This window comes from Mya arenaria, chromosome 3 (assembly GCF_026914265.1).
Source record: "Mya arenaria isolate MELC-2E11 chromosome 3, ASM2691426v1".
Classification (NCBI taxonomy): Eukaryota; Metazoa; Mollusca; class Bivalvia; order Myida; family Myidae; genus Mya; species Mya arenaria.
In genome coordinates, this window is record NC_069124.1 from 12,555,567 (window position 1) to 12,560,809 (window position 5,243).

General features: G+C 35.3%; 1 long non-coding RNA gene across 1 annotated transcript; it reads right to left on the bottom strand.

Moving 5' to 3' along the window:
* Positions 1–1,689: 1,689 nt before the first annotated feature.
* On the bottom strand, positions 1,690–4,636 carry LOC128227554 (uncharacterized). The gene is made up of 3 exons (XR_008259831.1): positions 4,495–4,636; positions 3,468–3,582; positions 1,690–2,203 (listed from the first exon to the last, which is right to left on the bottom strand). It is a non-coding gene; the product is annotated as an uncharacterized LOC128227554 (long non-coding RNA).
* Positions 4,637–5,243: the final 607 nt, after the last annotated feature.

Here is a 5,243-nt window from a genome sequence, read left to right on the forward strand (position 1 = left end):
AAACATTATTTTTTATTGAGAATTTTCCACACAACGGAAGTACATATGACGCAATGGTGACGTCATACCTCTATGTTCGGGTTGGGATGAACCTTGCACTCTCGGCCATGAAAGGTACTTATTATCTAAAATTTGATGTTTTATTTGGTGTGTTTAATAACTTTTGCTTGCACAATCTACTTCTATGCCGATAACATTTCCCACATTCAGCGCACTGGTATGATATCTCGCCAGTATGGCCGTCCATATGAGCCTTCAGGTCTATTTCTCCTCCATTGAAATCCCACACAGGTCGCACGTATAACGTGTCGTGCCATCTTCTCCTCGCCAATGCCTGTTCAGGTACGTATGTGTGGTGACCTCCTGCATGCATTTCGGGCACAGAAACTGCTTATTGGAGCCATGTGTGGTTCACCTGAATAAATACATGTATGCCTTTAAAAGTATGCAATTAAAATTCTTGTAATTGCAATATTTTGGTAACCTTTAATAAAAAGGCATGAGCTTGTGACTGGTAGATAATTGCTTAATTATAGAATAATATAAGCATTTTTTAATACTAGAACACACATATGGCGCGCCAAGCTCTCCGTGGTGTATAACTGTTTCTAACAGCATGTAAATGTTTTAACACCGTCATGGCGGCGCTCATGCAATTTCAGCCCCCATGTCGTTTTCAACGCATTCCCACAAACGTGGCAAACAAATGACATCACTGAAACAGACACAGTCATTCATTATTTAAGCGCCACTTGATTTACTTCGCAAAAGATATTACATAAATTGTAGTTTGTTAAAAGAATATCATCTGTAAAAGCATTTTCATAAAAAATACGTCTCGTGCAAACAAACGCTTATTAAAATCTTAAAAGATGGCTTATCTAGCTAAGTCAAACGACATAAATCGTTTCACTTTCCCTTATGCATATGACCGTACGTAAGCATTATGATCATAATAATAATTAAATATAAATTCAAAAATCTTACAGCAATAGTTATGGATATCGAAAGAATAAAAAGTTTTAAAAGCTTTCGTCATATACGATAACTCATTATTATTATTATTATTATTATTATTATTATTATTATTATTATTATTATTATTATTATATAAGATGCCTACGTGCGTTTGTCATTTTAGGTAGACTACGTACGTTTGCCTTATGAAAATGCCAACGTGCGTTTGCCAAATTTAAATACTTCAGAAAATGCATTTGTTTGTACAAATTGCATCGCACAAAATATTCATTAAACAAATAAAAGCCATTGTTGAACAACTGAAAGTCAAAACAATTGAAAAAATGTGGCAATTTATCTGAATATGTGACATTAAAACACTACCTACGTGCGTTTGCATTTATGGACACAATTTGTATCGAAGTGTTCTCGGAAACTATGCAGACATGAATGATGACCAATACACCGATCGAAAGACAAAACAATGCATTCTTTTTTGCGCTATGTCATATGAACGAACTCTCGCGTATAATAAAAATATCGATAAGAAACTTACATTGATTGACGATCAATCGAGCCAAAATACTACTGGCGTTTGCATTTGTGGTCACGTGACTTTTTTTGCTCATCCCCGGTGGTAAAGTAGTAATACATTCAGTAAATGTCTGTTTTGGAAATATCTATGTGAGCAAACTCATGTTTTGATGAGGTTGGCAATAAACACATGTGTAAATGTACATGAAATATGTCAACATTATCAACACTGAAAGAACATGTACAAATGTATGAACGAAACTTTGATGTGTTGTCAGTGTTTATGCACCATTTTCAATAAAAGTTTCAGTATAAAGCAACAACTGGTACAAAAAAAATGTGGACATTGCAGCATTGCTATATTATGATAGATGGCACAGTGTAATTGCAAGCATGTTTAGTTGTGGAATACGAATGAGTAAGAGATGCTTATGAGTAAGACGGTTTGTCATTATTCAGTAAAATTTACATCGAAATTGGCTAATGAAATAAACAGAGCATCTGAAAAGTTTATGGTCAGTTCGTGGTACATCTGATATCCAAAACAAGTGACAGTTTGTGTGCTCCTCCTCATAATGATTTCCATGGCAACAGGGCAATGGTCCATTTAGAACGTCTGAATGTTCTTCGGATAGTGGCTTGAAGGCATGTTACATCACAGCTGAGTAAATCAATACCATGGTGGCATTGACTTCCTGAAGGCTTCAGTTTTCTGAAAGTACATGTACCACATACATAGTCATTAATATTCATTGCATGATAGAGGGGGGAACAGACTTCAAAACTCATATAGTTCATCTGCAGGCTATATGCAACACATACTGAAAGTTTGGAAATGATATATTAAACAATAAATGATTGAGACAAGTATTAGCACCTGTGGTATTTTCATAAAAAGGAGAAACAGCCATTTCCCTTAAATGGTAAGCTGCAAACCTTTGAAGAGCCATTATTTCCTTATGCATTGGAATAATCTGACCAAGTAAAGTTTACCTTGTTGCTTTCAATGGTGTCTACAGAACAGCACCACAAAAATGACCTGCCTACTCTTTTTTCTTAGTTTTTTTGTAAGCAAAATAAGGTTTTCGCACTTCTTTTGCGCTTAGAGTTTTATATAAACAAGAGGCCCAAAAGGGCATATGCTCTACTGGTTGAGTCGATCTGGCTGGTTTTCAAAAGGAACCGAGCTCTTGTGGATATGTAAATACTGTACAAGTTTCATCGAGATACAATCAAAACTGAAAGCTGTATCATGTTAACGAACAATTGTTAACTGACAAACTGATTTTTTTATACTATCAAGGCCCATAATCTAGGCATGCCTGAGCGGATCTGGCTGATTTTCGAAAGGAACCAAGCTCTTATGGATATGTAGATACTGTACAAGTTTCATCGAGATACAATCAAAACTGAAGGCTGTATCATGTTAACGAACAATTGTTAACTGACAAACTGATTTTTTTATACTATCAAGGCCCATAATGTAGGCATGCCTGAGCGGATCTGGCTGATTTTCGAAAGGAACCAAGCTCTTATGGATATGTAGATACTGTACAAGTTTCATCGAGATACAATCAAAACTGAAGGCTGTATCGTGTTAATGAGCAATTGTTTACAGGATTTTTATACGATCAAGGCCCATATCTAATCAAACATGGTCGGATCTGGCTGGTTTTCAAAAGAAACCGAGCTCTAATGGATATGCAAATACTGTACAGGTTTCATCAAGATACCATCAAAACTGAAGGCTATATCGTGTAAACATGAATTGTTTACAGACGCACATACTACGTACAAATTACCATCGCATAAGCTGTTCTGGCCTTTAAGTATCTGTTTTGAAGGCTAGATTTGGCATTAAAATCATAGTACATCACTTCACCAATGTCTATAAGTTGCTTATTTACACCTGACTTGCTTTAAATCTCACTCTTGTGATCATTTACACACAAACAAGTACTACAGAGTTGACTTACATATTCATTCTCCTGAAATATTGGATTCAGAGCTGCATCTCCTGGATTCAGATTGAAGGACAACCGGTGGGAGGAAAAAGGCACAGCTAACTGGAGCTTATTGGCACATCATGATCTGCAAGCAAGACACAAAAGCAATGTTTTACACTTATAAAACTATCTGCCAATACTGTTAAAGCTTGAAAAAGGCATGTAAACACTCATTTGAGGCATACACAACCTTTTATGTGGTCATAAATGTGATAAATATGCAGAAAAGCTCATGGATAGAAAGATTTTCAGGACAAATTTTATGAAATATATAGTCTTTTGGACAGTTTGCTATCAGATTTTAATAATTCAAAGGCTAATCTCATCTTATTGAGTACCCAGATGCATTTTGAAAGCATTAAAACCAGACATGCTTAGAATTTCTTCTTACTCTGAAATCCTTGCTGAATGCCGGTATGGAAAACCACATGAGACCACATTTTTACCAGCACTGATAATGTATTAAGGTTGATTTTTTAATGCATGAAGGGAAAAGGCTCTAATCTTTATGAAAGCGGTTCACTTTTCATTTCTTTTGCTTTAAGAAATGTCAAGTTTTTCAATGTATAAACTGCATAAATAAATGAATATATATGAATGATTGATGAAATTAATTAATGAATTAATGAAAGGTGGCATTATTTCTTTAAAATAGGGATCTCATTGTGTTGCTGTGATTGTTGAAGTAGATGTTTTCTTGTCCATAAGCTCAAAATCATATGCACACTAAATAAAACATCATTCTGCATCAAATGTGCAGTAAGTTTTGTTTATTTGCTTATAGAATTTTAAATTAATGTAATGTTTGCTTAAAAGAGCAAACAAAATGTGCGAATAGATGCACAATACAGACCAAAGTCTTATACGAGTCAGCAGTGTCATTAGAAAATAATATTATTATCAAAGCCGCACCAGAGATGATCGAGAAACAACATGAAAGGAATTCATTTAGGAATGGAACAAACAGTATCAATGGGCTTATATGACCCAAACTTACTCAAATTATACTTCAGTTTGGATACAATTTTCCATTATATGATCTTGAAGTACTAACAAATTACAGCATGTCGGCATGTTGGCATACACAAAGTACAGCTCGGCCTGGTGGGCAGCTCGGCGTGCGGGCTGTCTGGCTGGTTCTTTACAGTACCTCCCGGGTCTGTTTAAAATAATAAGAAAGGAAAATAGATAAATCAACAACACCCAAACATACAATCATTGACGCCCTTATAGCCTACACAACATACTCAATTAACACATCCCTGGCATACCAGTTTAAATTGATGGGTTAAACTTTTAAGTGATCCACCACGATCAAAAGCTGCTCATGACAGGTGCGATGAAGCCAACACTTGAAGATGAACCCCATATCACATTTCAGTTAGAAAACTAATGATGTAACCTAAATCTGGAATTTTTCTCGGGCTTTATTTTATATAAACACGTCTTTATTACATACTGTAAACATATTTGTGAACGAAACGGTATGAAACTGGGGACGAACACAAACTTTTAAAATATTTAAAGAACAGACATAAAATGTATTCATTCTTAATGTTTACACCTATTTACACAAGGTGTACTTGCATTTTGAAGCTGTCAGCAACTGCTTCATGCATTAATCATCAAACATCTGACTAAGTGAAAACTGTACCAGGTAGTTTCATTTCGCGGCAGCCATTTTGGATTTTTGTTTACATTTTGGCGAAGTCTATAAATGGTCTAAGAACGTTCAAAGTCCAGTTG